Genomic DNA, 12,767 nt, shown 5'->3' with positions numbered 1-12,767 from the left:
TTATTAAGTAATTTTGAATTTATTGGGTATATTTTGATTTTATATATTTTTGTGTGTTTTTATAGTTATTTTGTTGTAAAATGTTGTAGTTAATTATTTGAACTATTATTGTTTAGTTTGAGGCAAAAAAATATTGCATTATTGAACTTAAATGTTAAATATAAATTAAGTTATAATTAATATTTTCAAAGAATTAACTTGATTTATTTTATAGTGAAAATATTTTATTATGATTTATTTTATGTTTATTTTTTTAGGGAATTTGTTGCATTTTTGTGCTTGAAAAACAAGAAAGGATAGAAAGCTAAAAAAGAAAGGAAGAATGGTGGAATTTCTGAAGAGCCAAGCCCAACCCGTGCATCTGCCTCTCCCAGCCCTTGCGCCCGTCTGCCCCACTCGGCCCAACACTCCTGCTACACCCCCACGGGCCTGCTCCTTCAGCAGCCCAGGCCCACCTGAAGCCTTCCCCTTCAGCAGCCCCAAGGCCCAACACGCCTCCAGCCCACGCCTGGCCCCATGCTCCAACCGCCTGCCACAACCCACCAAGCCACCTTTCTCACACTTCTTGAACCCATTTTTTCCCCTTGTCCCCTTGTCCCTAAAATGCCATTTTTTACCCAATTTTTCTACACATTTCACTACAAAATTCATCATAACACCCTAGAATTTACCCCTACTTACCATATTATTATTAATTTAATTAATCTAATCAATTTAATTAATTTTTATTGATTATTTTAATGCTCTCATTTTGGCTATAAATATGAAATTTCAAGACCATTTTTGGGGTGCTTAATTTTGGGGGTAACCATCATCTTTTCTACCATTTTCTCTCTACAATTCTCTCTTCCATTTTGGTGTTTTTCAAGAGCATTTTCAAGTATGAATTTTATTTATTTTGTAATTTCTATTCTAGTTATGTGCTTCTAATATTTTTCATAAGATTATTAAGATCATGATGAAGCAACTTGTAACTAGATAATATTTATGTTGTATGTTGATTTCCCTTGTAATGCATCAAAGTTTATGATTTTTTCTTCTTCATATATGCCTTTCTTCTTTAATATCTTATATTTTGGATTGTTAGATAATATTACTTTGTTCTTCATTTTACAAAACATAATATTCTTTGTGTAAGATGTGTCATTAAATTGTACACATCCAATGCTTAGAATAAAAATATTATGTTTTGCCTAGTAAATAATGTTATTTGATTTTTTATTGTTTCATTAGGTTGATTCACATTAAATACTTTGAAATTATACTCTTTTTTTGAAAAGTGAAGAAAAATCCTATCTTTTTAGAAATAGTTTGTGCTTAAAATTATAAATCTATTTGGAAAATGATTGTTTGACTTATTTTAACTATCACTAAAATTTGGGAATCAATATACTAATAAGTATTATTAAACTTACATTTTGTGGATTCTAGTATCTTAATAATCTTTCTTTTACAACTTATTTTCAAATCATAATTGGTTTATTTTTATTCTCTTAAATAGCTTTACTTTAAATATTTTATTTTATGTTCATGACATTAAATTTCATCAATCTTTGGAGCTAGGTTGTTTTCTTTTTTATTTTAGACAACTCCTTTGGGTTTGTTCTCGTGCTTACATGAACACTATACTTCATATACGATTCGTGTACTTGCGAGTTATAAATATTTAAAACATACTCGTTTTGGGTCCATCAAGTTTTTGGCGCCACTGCCGGGGAGTTGCAAGAAAAGAAACGAAATTTATCTCAAGGATAGTGAATTCTTCTACTAGTTATTTTAATTTGTGCACTTAAAAAAAACTATATATACAAAAATATAAAAAAAATATATATTTATATAAAAACTAAAAAAAAATATAAAAATAAAATTTGGGACGGTTCTACCACCCATAAAAAAACTTACTTATATAGTTATATTTATTATTTTTGTAGTTGACGGTACTTGTGCCTCCTAATTTTGTTGTAATTTTCTTTATTTATCTTTGCGTTATTTTTATTTTATTTTTTTTGCAATTTACTAGTTGATGACAATTTTGCCTCCTAGCTAGTTGATGGCAATTTTGCCTCCTAATTTTTTTCTTATGTTTTAGTTGATGGCACTTGTGCCTCCTAATTTTTACCTTATTTTTGTTATTGTTGATGGCATGCTATGCCTCCCTACTCTTGTCTAATTTTTGATAGTCTTACTTAATTTTAACTTATTTTTCTTAGTCTTTTATTATATTATTGTGCAATTGTGAAAAAAATACTTGAAAAAAAAAACATAAATCTTGTCCTTTCACCATAAGAAATTTTTGCTTAAAGGAAATTTGAACAAAATTTCCAATCTGTCTCTACTAATTAACCTCGGGAAGTTGTTAGTAGTGTGCGGGTAAGTGGAATCAAATAGGCTTGTGGACAAGTAAACCATAAAATTATATTGTTGTGAAATCTCTTATAATTCTAAGTATGCTCTGTGGTTGCGGTTTTAACTGATCTTCCACATCAGAAAATTGTTTGTTTGAGATCATCTTTGTTGTCTTGTTTGTGAAAATTATATGCATCATTGGGAACGTAACTCTAAAAATCGATTAGTAAAAAGACGTTTATCTTTGTTTGAAATTGAAAGTGTTAGTAAAATTTTTAGCATCATGGAACCAATTGCTAATATTACTGGAAATCCTGTTGATGAAAATGTTTTGCCTAAAAAAACATTGCTTGAGTATTTTGCACTTATTTCATCTAATGCTCCTTCATGTATTATTCTTCCAACCACTTATGCTACCCATTTTGAGCTTAAACCATAAATCATTCAATTGTTGCCATCTTTTTATGGGTTAGATAGAGATGATCCTTACATACATGTCAAAGATTTCTTAGAAATTTGCTCAACATTTAAATTTCAAAACTTTTCTGATGAGTCGATCAAACTAAGATTGTTCCATTTTTCATTAAAAGACAAATCAAAAGCTTAGTTAAATTCCCTTCCCACGGGGTCTATAACTACATGGGATTAACTTTATAATAAATTATTGCTGAAATTTTTTCCTATGTCTAAAACTGATAGTCTAAGGAGAGAAATCTCCGAGTTTTTTCATAAAGATAATGAAGAGTTTTATGAATGTTGGGAAAAAATTAAAGATTTATTATTAAAATGTCCTCATCATGGTTTTGAAAAATGGAGACTTGTAAAATATTTTTATGATGGTTTGACTCCCTCTAATCGTCAAATGATTCAATCTATGCATACCGGAAATTTTTTTAAATTTCAAGGACAAGAGGCTTGGGACGCCCTTGAAGATTTATCTGTCAATTCACAATAATGGGATTATTTTGATTCTAGGTCTAGGTCAACTAATTCACCAAAAAGAGGAGGAAGGTACGAAGTAAAAGATGAATTAGACTTAAGAACTTCCTTAGAAAAATTAGCGAGAAAAGTAGAAGCTTTAGCCATAAGCCAAACTATAAATTCTCCAATACAACCAAGAAAAGATGTTTGTTCTATATGTTCTAGTCCTTGCCATAATACCCAATCATGTCCTTCCTACCAAGAAGCCTTTTCTGAGGAGGCCAATTGTCAGGTCCCGACCAGTGACCCTCGACCAGAGGGCGCGCATCCTGCGCACGGACTCGTACGGACGAGTGGGCCGAGTAATGTCACGACCAGTGACGCGGCCCACTAAGGGCCCATGGGGCTTGGGCGGTTTAGGGATTACTTAGCATGGATGTACTCCTCCTTCTTAAGTAACTTAGCATGGTGGGTTTACTCCCTTAATGGGCAAGCCATTTAGTTTATGGGCTTGTCCACATGCTTTAGATAGATATTTTAAGGGAAATGGATGGTGGGGAGCTTGCCACTTGTCGGCCTAGGGTGTTCTCTAGTTGCCTATATATATGGCAATGCCCACACATGTTTAGGGGCTGCCATTACATTTCTCTATACTTGTAAACACATTTGTTATCAATACAAAGCACGGATTCTTTGTACCTTGTTGCCTTGTTCCTTCCATTAAGTTGCTTACACTCTTTCGGAGTGGTTTTCCATACCCACTCATTTAGGCTGACTTTGCCGACGGACTGGTGAAGTGTCGCACTCCCTAACCTCGGTGGGTTCGGAGCGTGTCAGGTGGTATCAGAGCTGATTATGTGGAGAAAGAGTAGAACTAATGACGGATCAACCAATGGTGGAAGCCACGAAGCAAGTGTCTAAAAAGAAATCTGATCTTAAAGAAGTAGTAACTGAACTAGAAAAACGTCTCGAAACGAACGTTTACCTTGTCCATGCCATGGATTCACGAATTGGAGGCCTTGAATAAAAGTGCAATGATCTAGAAGCAGAAGATGCTCCTATACACGGCTCCATTTCGGATGCACTTCAAATGCAGGCCGAAAGTCTGCGAGATGAAGTTGGAACCATGAGGGATTTGCTGCTCGCAGAAGTAAATTCCATACGAGCTCGGCTCGATGTCATGGAGGTAAATGAAAGAGAGAGAGACGCAGAGCATCGAGAGATGCTCAACCAGCAGGAGGAGGCGAATACAGCCACCATGGCCAAGCTTGAAGAAATCCAAGCCGATTGGGCCATGTGTAGAAGAGCTGCGTCCGGAGGTGGAGTTTCCACCCCCTCGGTTCACAAAATCGAAATACCAAAGCCAAAGTCATTTGGTGGGGCCCGAAATGCCAAGGAAGTTGACAACTTCATATGGGGCCTGTCTCAGTATTTCGAAGCTACCAACATCACCGATGAGGCAGTAAAAATCCGAACCTCGGCTATGTACTTATCCGATACTGCCATGTTATGGTGGCGCCGGAGGCATGGCGAGATTGGAAGACAACTCTGCGTGATGGACTCTTTTGAAGATTTCAAAAGGGAGCTAAAGAAGCAGTTCTACCCCGAGAACGCACTAGATGATGCGAAGGGCCAGTTGAGACGGCTTAAACAAACTGGCGGGATCCGAGAGTATGTAAGAGATTTTACAACTTTGATCCTAGAAGTCCCGAGCACTACCGAAGAAGACTCATTGTTTAACTTCATTGATGGGTTACAACAGTGGGCTAAAGTTGAGTTAAGGCGGAGGAATGTTCAAGATCTTTCTTCGGCCATTGCAGTGGCCGAGAGCTTAACCGACTATACTTCTAAAGAATCCTCCAAACCGAAGGAAACAAAGACGTTTGTTAACCCGAGGAGCGGAGGAGGAGAACGGTGGAAGGCTAGAGGGACGATCGATGCTAGTACGAGTCAAAAGGGGAAGACTAAGGAAATGGCCACACGAGACACTGTTCGATGCTTTGTCTGTGCTGGGCCACATTGGGCACGGGAATGTCCACAAAAACGGCTGTTGAATGCTCAAGCAGTCGTTAAGCAAAGGGAGCTCGAGGAACAACGAAGACTCGAGGAGCAAGGAGCCAGATGCGGCTCGATGAAATTGTTGAAAGCCCTGAAAGCCAGGCCACGAACAAGAGCAGATGGCCAGATGTTCGTGGATATCATCCTCAACGGAACGAAGATGACGGCGCTGGTCGATACAGGTGCGTCTCATAATTTCTTGTCACCCTTTGGAGTGAGGAGCGTTGGGGTAAAGCCTGCTCATGAAGGCGGGGCACTGAAGACGGTAAATTCGGTGCCTATCCCAATAACCGGCGTTGAAACCAGTCTTGGTGAATGGACTGGTTGGACTAATTGGTCGATAGTGAACATGGACGACTACAACGTTGTCCTAGGGATGGAATTCTTTGATCAGACAAAGGCCATCCTCATTCCCTACGCCAATCAGGTTTGCGTCTCTGATGATGCCGATCCATGTGTTGTTTCTACCCGAACAGGCGTGGAAATTGAAGAGCGAGCGTTGTCCGCCCTTCAATTCAAGCGAGGAATGCACCAGGAGGGTGTGAGTTACCTTGCTATACTGAAGGAGTTTGATGATGAGGTATTATCAGCCCCGACAGTGGAACTCGATGAAGTACAAAGTGTACTGAATGAGTTTGAGGAACTAATGCCGGATACCTTGCCTACGCAGCTACCCCCTCGACGTGGTGTGGACCACGAGATCGAGCTAGAAGCTGGTGCCAAGCCTCCCGCAATGTGTCCTTATCGGATGGCTCCGCCGGAGTTAGCCGAGCTGCGTAGTCAGTTGAGAGAGTTACTCGTCGCTGGCTTAATCAGACCCTCTAAGGCACCCTTTGGGGCGCCTGTGTTATTCCAGAAGAAGAAGGACGGGAGCCTTCGGATGTGCATCGACTATCGGGCACTAAACAAGATTACCATAAAAAATAAGTACCCGATACCGCTGATCGCGGATTTGTTCGACCAGTTAGGAACTGCTCGATACTTTACCAAGCTTGATCTTCGCTCCGGCTACTATCAAGTGAGGATCAAAGAGGGAGACGAGCCGAAGACCACGTGCGTGACTCGATACGGCTCGTATGAATACTTGGTGATGCCCTTCGGCCTTACCAATGCCCCCGCGACGTTCTGCACATTAATGAATAAGGTATTTCAAGATTACCTTGATAAATTCATTGTTGTCTATTTGGACGATATTGTCATATATAGCAACACCCTGGAAGAACACCTCGACCACTTGAAGTTAGCTTTTGCGTTGCTAAGGGAAAATCAACTCTTTGTTAAAAGAGAGAAGTGCACCTTTGCGAACAAGGAAGTAATGTTCTTGGGTCACAAAATCAGAGACGGACTTCTGATGATGGATGGGGCCAAGGTGGTGGCCATCCAAGATTGGGAACCCCCGAAGAAAGTCCCCGAACTAAGGTCCTTCCTTGGTTTGGTGAACTACTATCGACGGTTCATCAAAAGCTACTCTGCCCGAACAGCTAAACTGACCGACATGCTCAAAAAAAAACAAACCTTGGGTATCGGACGATGCTTGCCAAAGCACATTCGATGACTTGAAGGACGCGGTTGCTGTTGAACCTTTGTTGGTCCTGCCTGACTGCGCAAAGACCTTTGAGGTGCACACCGATGCATCCGACTTTGCCATTGGAGGAGTCCTAATGCAAGACAACAGACCGGTTGCCTTCGAGAGCCGCAAGCTCAACGAGACCGAGCGGCGGTATACGGTCCAAGAAAAGGAGATGACGACTGTGGTTCATTGTCTGAGAGTATGGCGCCATTATCTCCTCGGATCCTTCTTTGTTGTCATGACTGACAACATAGCCACAAGTTACTTTCAAACTCAGAAGAAGCTGAGCGAGAAGCAGGCTCGATGGCAAGACTTCCTTGCTGAGTTTCACTACTCGCTAGAGTACCGACCAGGGAAAGTAAACGTGGTCGCAGATGCACTGAGTAGGAAGGCATCTCTTGCTGCACTTAGTCGACCACTGGGCACTCTTGTGGCGCGGATTAAAGAAGGATTGGCACACGATCCTTTGGCCAAAAGTTTAATCACTATGGTCGAGGAAAAGAAGACGCGGAAATTCTGGCTGGTCGATGGTTTACTCTATGCCAAGAGTCATCGAATATATGTGCCTAAATTTGCTAGTCTTCGAAAGGAGCTCATTAAGGAATGCCACGACTCCTTATGGGCTGGGCATCCGGGAATGAAGCGCACTCTGGCGCTCATAAAGGCGATTTACTATTGGCCTCAACTTCGTGATGATGTTGAAGCCTATATCCGCACCTGTCTTGTCTGCCAACAAGACAAACCAGAACAGCGCTCACCAGGCGGGTTGCTGGTCCCTTTGCCCATTCCTGATAAACCATGGGAAAGTTTATCTATGGATTTTATTACTGGCTTTCCAAAGTCAGATGGTTGCGTGAGCATAATGGTGGTTGTTGATCGATTCAGCAAGTATGCAACCTTTATCCCGGCCCCGACCGAATGTACGGCAGAAGTAACAGCGAGACTCTTTCTGAAACACGTTGTGAAGTTTTGGGGAATACCCTCAAGTATCATAAGTGATCGAGATCCTCGTTTTACTGGTCGCTTTTGGACCGAGTTGTTTAAACTCCTTGGTACGGAATTAAACTTCTCAACTTCGTTCCACCCTCAAACCGACGGACAGACTGAGAGGGTGAATGCGCTGGTCGAGTTATATCTGAGGCACTATGTTAGTGCGAATTAGAAAAATTGGGCAAGTCTGCTTGACGTTGCCCAGTTTTCATACAACCTTCAGCGAAGCGAGTCCACGAGCAAGAGCCCGTTTGAGCTGGTCGTGGGAATGCAACCTCAGACGCCTCACGCGCTGGTCGCGAATTACGACGGACAGAGTCCCACGGCATTTAGGTTTGCGAAAAATTGGAGTGAACAGGCCGAGTTAGCCAGGGCTCATTTGATGCGAGCCCAGAAACGGATGAAGAAGTGGACGGATAAGAAGAGAAGGCAAGTCGAATTCCAAGAAGGTGATCTTGTCTTGGTGAAGATGTTGCCTCAGCAGTTCAAAGCCTTGCGGAGATTCCACAAAGCTTTGGTTCGGAAATACGAAAGCCCATTCCCGGTGCTCCGGAGAGTAGGCCAGGTCGCCTACAAACTTCAGCTGCCTCCACAGTTGAAGATTCATCCAGTATTCCACGTGAGTATGCTGAAGCCTTATCATGGTGATGAAGAAGACCCCGAGCGGGGAGTGTCTAAACGAGCCCCTACGGCCATGACTACTTCTTATGATAAGGAAGTCGAGTGTATTCTGGCCGATAGAGAGATTCGGAAGAAGAGGATCCCTAGATACACGGAATACTTAGTTAAGTGGAAAGGTTTGCCAGACGAAGAGGCTAGTTGGGAACCAGAATCCCTTCTCTGGCAATTCAGAGATCACATCCTACGTTACAAGGATGGTGATGCGACGGGGACGTCGCGAGCTTAAGTGGGGGAGGGTGTCAGGTCCCGACCAGTGACCCTCGACCAGAGGGCGCGCATCCTGCGCACGGACTCGTACAGACGAGTGGGCCGAGTAATGTCACGACCAGTGACGCGGCCCACTAAGGGCCCATGGGGCTTGGGCGGTTTAGGGATTACTTAGCATGGATGTACTCCTCCTTCTTAAGTAACTTAGCATGGTGGGTTTACTCCCTTAATGGGCCGGCCATTTAGTTTATGGGCTTGTCCACATGCTTTAGATAGATATTTTAAGGGAAATGGATGGTGGGGAGCTTGCCACTTGTCGGCCTAGGGTGTTCTCTAGTTGCCTATATATATGGCAATGCCCACACATGTTTAGGGGCTGCCATTACATTTCTCTATACTTGTAAACACATTTGTTATCAATACAAAGCACGGATTCTTTGTACCTTGTTGCCTTGTTCCTTCCATTAAGTTGCTTACACTCTTTCGGAGTGGTTTTCCATACCCACTCTTTTAGGCTGACTTTGCCGACGGACTGGTGAAGTGCCGCACTCCCTAACCTCGGTGGGTTCGGAGCGTGTCACAATGCTCTTCATGCTTATGGGAAACCAAATGATTGCCCATTTTCATCCACTTATAATCCAAATTGGAGAAACCATCCAAACTTTTCTTGGAGACAAAACCAACCTCAAATGAATCAAGGACACCGATACAACACGCAAAACCAAACTCATGCCCCACAAAATCAACCATATCCTCCACAAAGGAAACCTTCCTTAGAAGATACTTTACAACAATTTATGCAACCCACTCAACAAAAACTACAAAATCAGTCTTAATCAATTACCAAACTCGAGACAAGTAGGACAACTCGCTACTACTTTAGTTGATAGAGAAAAAGGAACATTCCCTAGTCAACCTATCTCAAATCCAAAAGGTCAATATGAGATAGGAAAGTCTAGTCATAATGGAGAAGTCAAATAAATTTCCACTCTTAGGTCCAGAAAGAACATTGTCAAACCCGATTACATACCGCGGGTTGAAAAAGAAAAAGGAAAGAGCCAGCCTTCTAGTTCTAATGCCAATGACTCTTCAAACAAGGAAACTCCAATCCATCCTTTCATTCCAACAGCCCCATTCCCACAAAGATTACTTCCAATTAAAAAAGGCAGCCAATATAATGACATCTTAGAAGTTTTTAAACAAGTTAGTATCAATATCCCTTTCTTAGATGCCATTAAAAAAATTCTTGCCTACTCTAAATTTTTAAATGATCTTTGTACTTTTAAAAGAAACACTAATGTTCCTAAAAAAGTGTTTTTAACTGAACAAGCTAGTTCCATTATTCAATATAAGAGTCTTGTTAAATATAAAGATCCTGGTTGTCCCACAATTTCATGCATTATTGGTGATCATTTTATTAACAAGGCTTTACTTGATTTGGGTTCTAGTGTGAATTTATTGCCTTATTCCGTTTATAAGCAACTTGGTCTTGGTGAACTAAAACCTACTTCTATAACTCTTTAATTAGCTGATCGTTCTGTGAAAATTTCTAGAGGCATTATAGAGGATGTTTTGATAAAAGTTGATAAATTTTATTTTCCTGTTGACTTCATTGTTCTTGATACTCAACCTGTGGAAAATGTGCATGCTCAAATTCCTATCATTTTAGGTAGACCATTCTTAGCTACATATAATGCAATCATTAATTGTCGTAATGGTATTTTGAAATTATCTTTTGGAAATATGACTGTTGAATTGAATGTTTTTAATGTTGCTAAATCTATTGAGTGTGAGAAAGTGCATGAAGTTAACATGATAAATAGTATTTGTGAAAATGATTGAAATGACTTACTTGACTTTTGTGAAAAATACTTTGGTATGAACTTGCATGTTGACGATTCTAATGGTGATGAGAATTCTTTGCTAGAGCCTATACCCTTAGATGAAACCAAAGTTGAACCTTTTTCACCCTTAGATCACGTTCAATCAATTTCCGAGTCTCCAAAGTTAGACCTTAAACCTTTGCCAGAAAATTTAAAATATGCTTTTCTAGGAGAGTCTGAAACCTTACCTGTTATCATAGCATCCGCCTTAAATAAAGAACAAGAAGATAAATTGTTAGATGTCCTTAGAAAACATAAAAAGGCCATAGGTTGGGCCATTAGAGACATTAAAGGAATTAGCCCATCCATATGTATGCATAGAATCCATCTAGATTAGAATCCTAAAACCTCTCGGGAATGCCAAGAAGGCTGAATCCAAATATGAAAGAAGTAGTTAGAGAAGAGTTCATAAAATTATTAGTCGTAGGTATCATTTACCCTATTTATGATAGTCAATGGGTTAGTCCAGTTCAAGTTGTGCCTAAAAAGTCTGGGATCACAGTTGTTGAAAATGAGAAAAATGAATTAATCCCTGCTATAGTACAAACGGGGTGGAGAGTGTGCATAGACTATCGAAAGCTAAATAATGTTACTAGAAAAGACCATTTTCCATTACCATTTATTGATCAAATGCTTGAACGTTTAGCTGGCCATGCATATTATTGCTTTCTTAATGGGTATTCGGGATATAACCAAATCCCCATTGCCCCAGAAGATCAAGAAAATACTACATTTACATGCCCTTTCTTGACTTTTGCCTATCGTCGCATGCCTTTTGGATTATGCAATGCACCTACGACTTTTCAAAGGTGTATGATTTCAATTTTTTCTGACATGGTTGAAAGATTTCTTGAAGTGTTTATGGATGATTTTTGGTGTTTAATTCTTCCTTTGATGAATGCTTGCACCATCTTTCACTTGTTTTGATTCGTTGCAAAGAGAAAAACCTTGTACTTAACTGGGAAAAATGTCATTTTATGGTTAAAAAAGGAATTGTTTTAGGTCATGTAATCTCATATGAAGGAATAGAAGTTGATAAAGCTAAAGTTGATCTTATTTCAAAACTTCTCCCACCTAAAACTGTGAAAGAAATTAGATCATTCTTAGGCCATGCCAGTTTCTATAGGAGATTTATAAAAGACTTTAGCAAAATTTCTCGGCCTTTATGCCATTTACTTGGAAAAGAAAATGCTTTTGTCTTTGATAATAATTGCCATGTTTCCTTTGAAAAATTGAAGAATTTATTGACTACTGAACCCATTATTCAACCCCCTGATTGGAAAATACATTTTGAAATAATGTGTGATGCTTCTGATTATGCTATAGGTGTTGTCTTAGGACAGAGAGGTGAAAAAAATATCTCATGTAATTTACTATGCTAGCGAAACTTTAAATGATGCTCAATTAAATTATTCCACAACCAAGAAAGAATTTCTTGCTGTTGTTTTTGTATTGGAGAAATTTAGGTCTTATCTGCTAGGATCTAAAATTATTGTCTATTCTGATCATGCTGCATTAAAATATCTCTTGTCGAAAAAAGATGCTAATTCTCGTTTGATCCATTGGATCCTATTTTTACAAGAATTTGACTTAGAAATACGTGATAAAAAGGGATATCAAAATGTTGTTGCTGATCATTTATCTAGACTAGTTGTTGAAACTATACATGACTCCACTCCTATCACTGAAACTTTTCCTGATGAACAATTGATATATCTTTCTTCCTTGCCTTGGTATGCTAATATTGTTAATTATTTGGTCACTAAAGAAATACCATCTCATTGGTCTAAGCATGACAAATCTAAATTTTATTCTGAGGTGAAATTTTTTATTTGGGATGATCCTTACTTATTTAAATACTACCATAATCAAATAATTAGAAGATGCATTCCAAATTGTGACCAATCTAAAATTATATCTTTTTGTCATGATCATGCATGTGGAGGACATTTTAGTGGTAAGAAAACAACTGCTAAAGTTTTACAATGTGGTTTTATTGGCCTGCTATTTTTCGTGACACTTATGTGTACTGTAAAGCTTGTGAACGTTGCCAAAAGTTAGGAAGTTTAACTAGACGAAACATGATGCCTTTGAATGCTATTCTTATAATT

General features: G+C 39.5%; 1 non-coding gene across 1 annotated transcript; it reads right to left on the bottom strand.

Moving 5' to 3' along the window:
- Positions 1-3,043: 3,043 nt before the first annotated feature.
- Positions 3,044-3,150, bottom strand: LOC133807716 (small nucleolar RNA R71). Its single transcript, XR_009879614.1, has one exon. It is a non-coding gene; the product is annotated as a small nucleolar RNA R71 (small nucleolar RNA).
- Positions 3,151-12,767: the final 9,617 nt, after the last annotated feature.

This window comes from Humulus lupulus, chromosome X (genome assembly GCF_963169125.1).
Source record: "Humulus lupulus chromosome X, drHumLupu1.1, whole genome shotgun sequence".
In the NCBI taxonomy this organism is placed as follows: Eukaryota; Viridiplantae; Streptophyta; class Magnoliopsida; order Rosales; family Cannabaceae; genus Humulus; species Humulus lupulus.
This window is presented reverse-complemented; position numbering and strand designations above follow the sequence as displayed.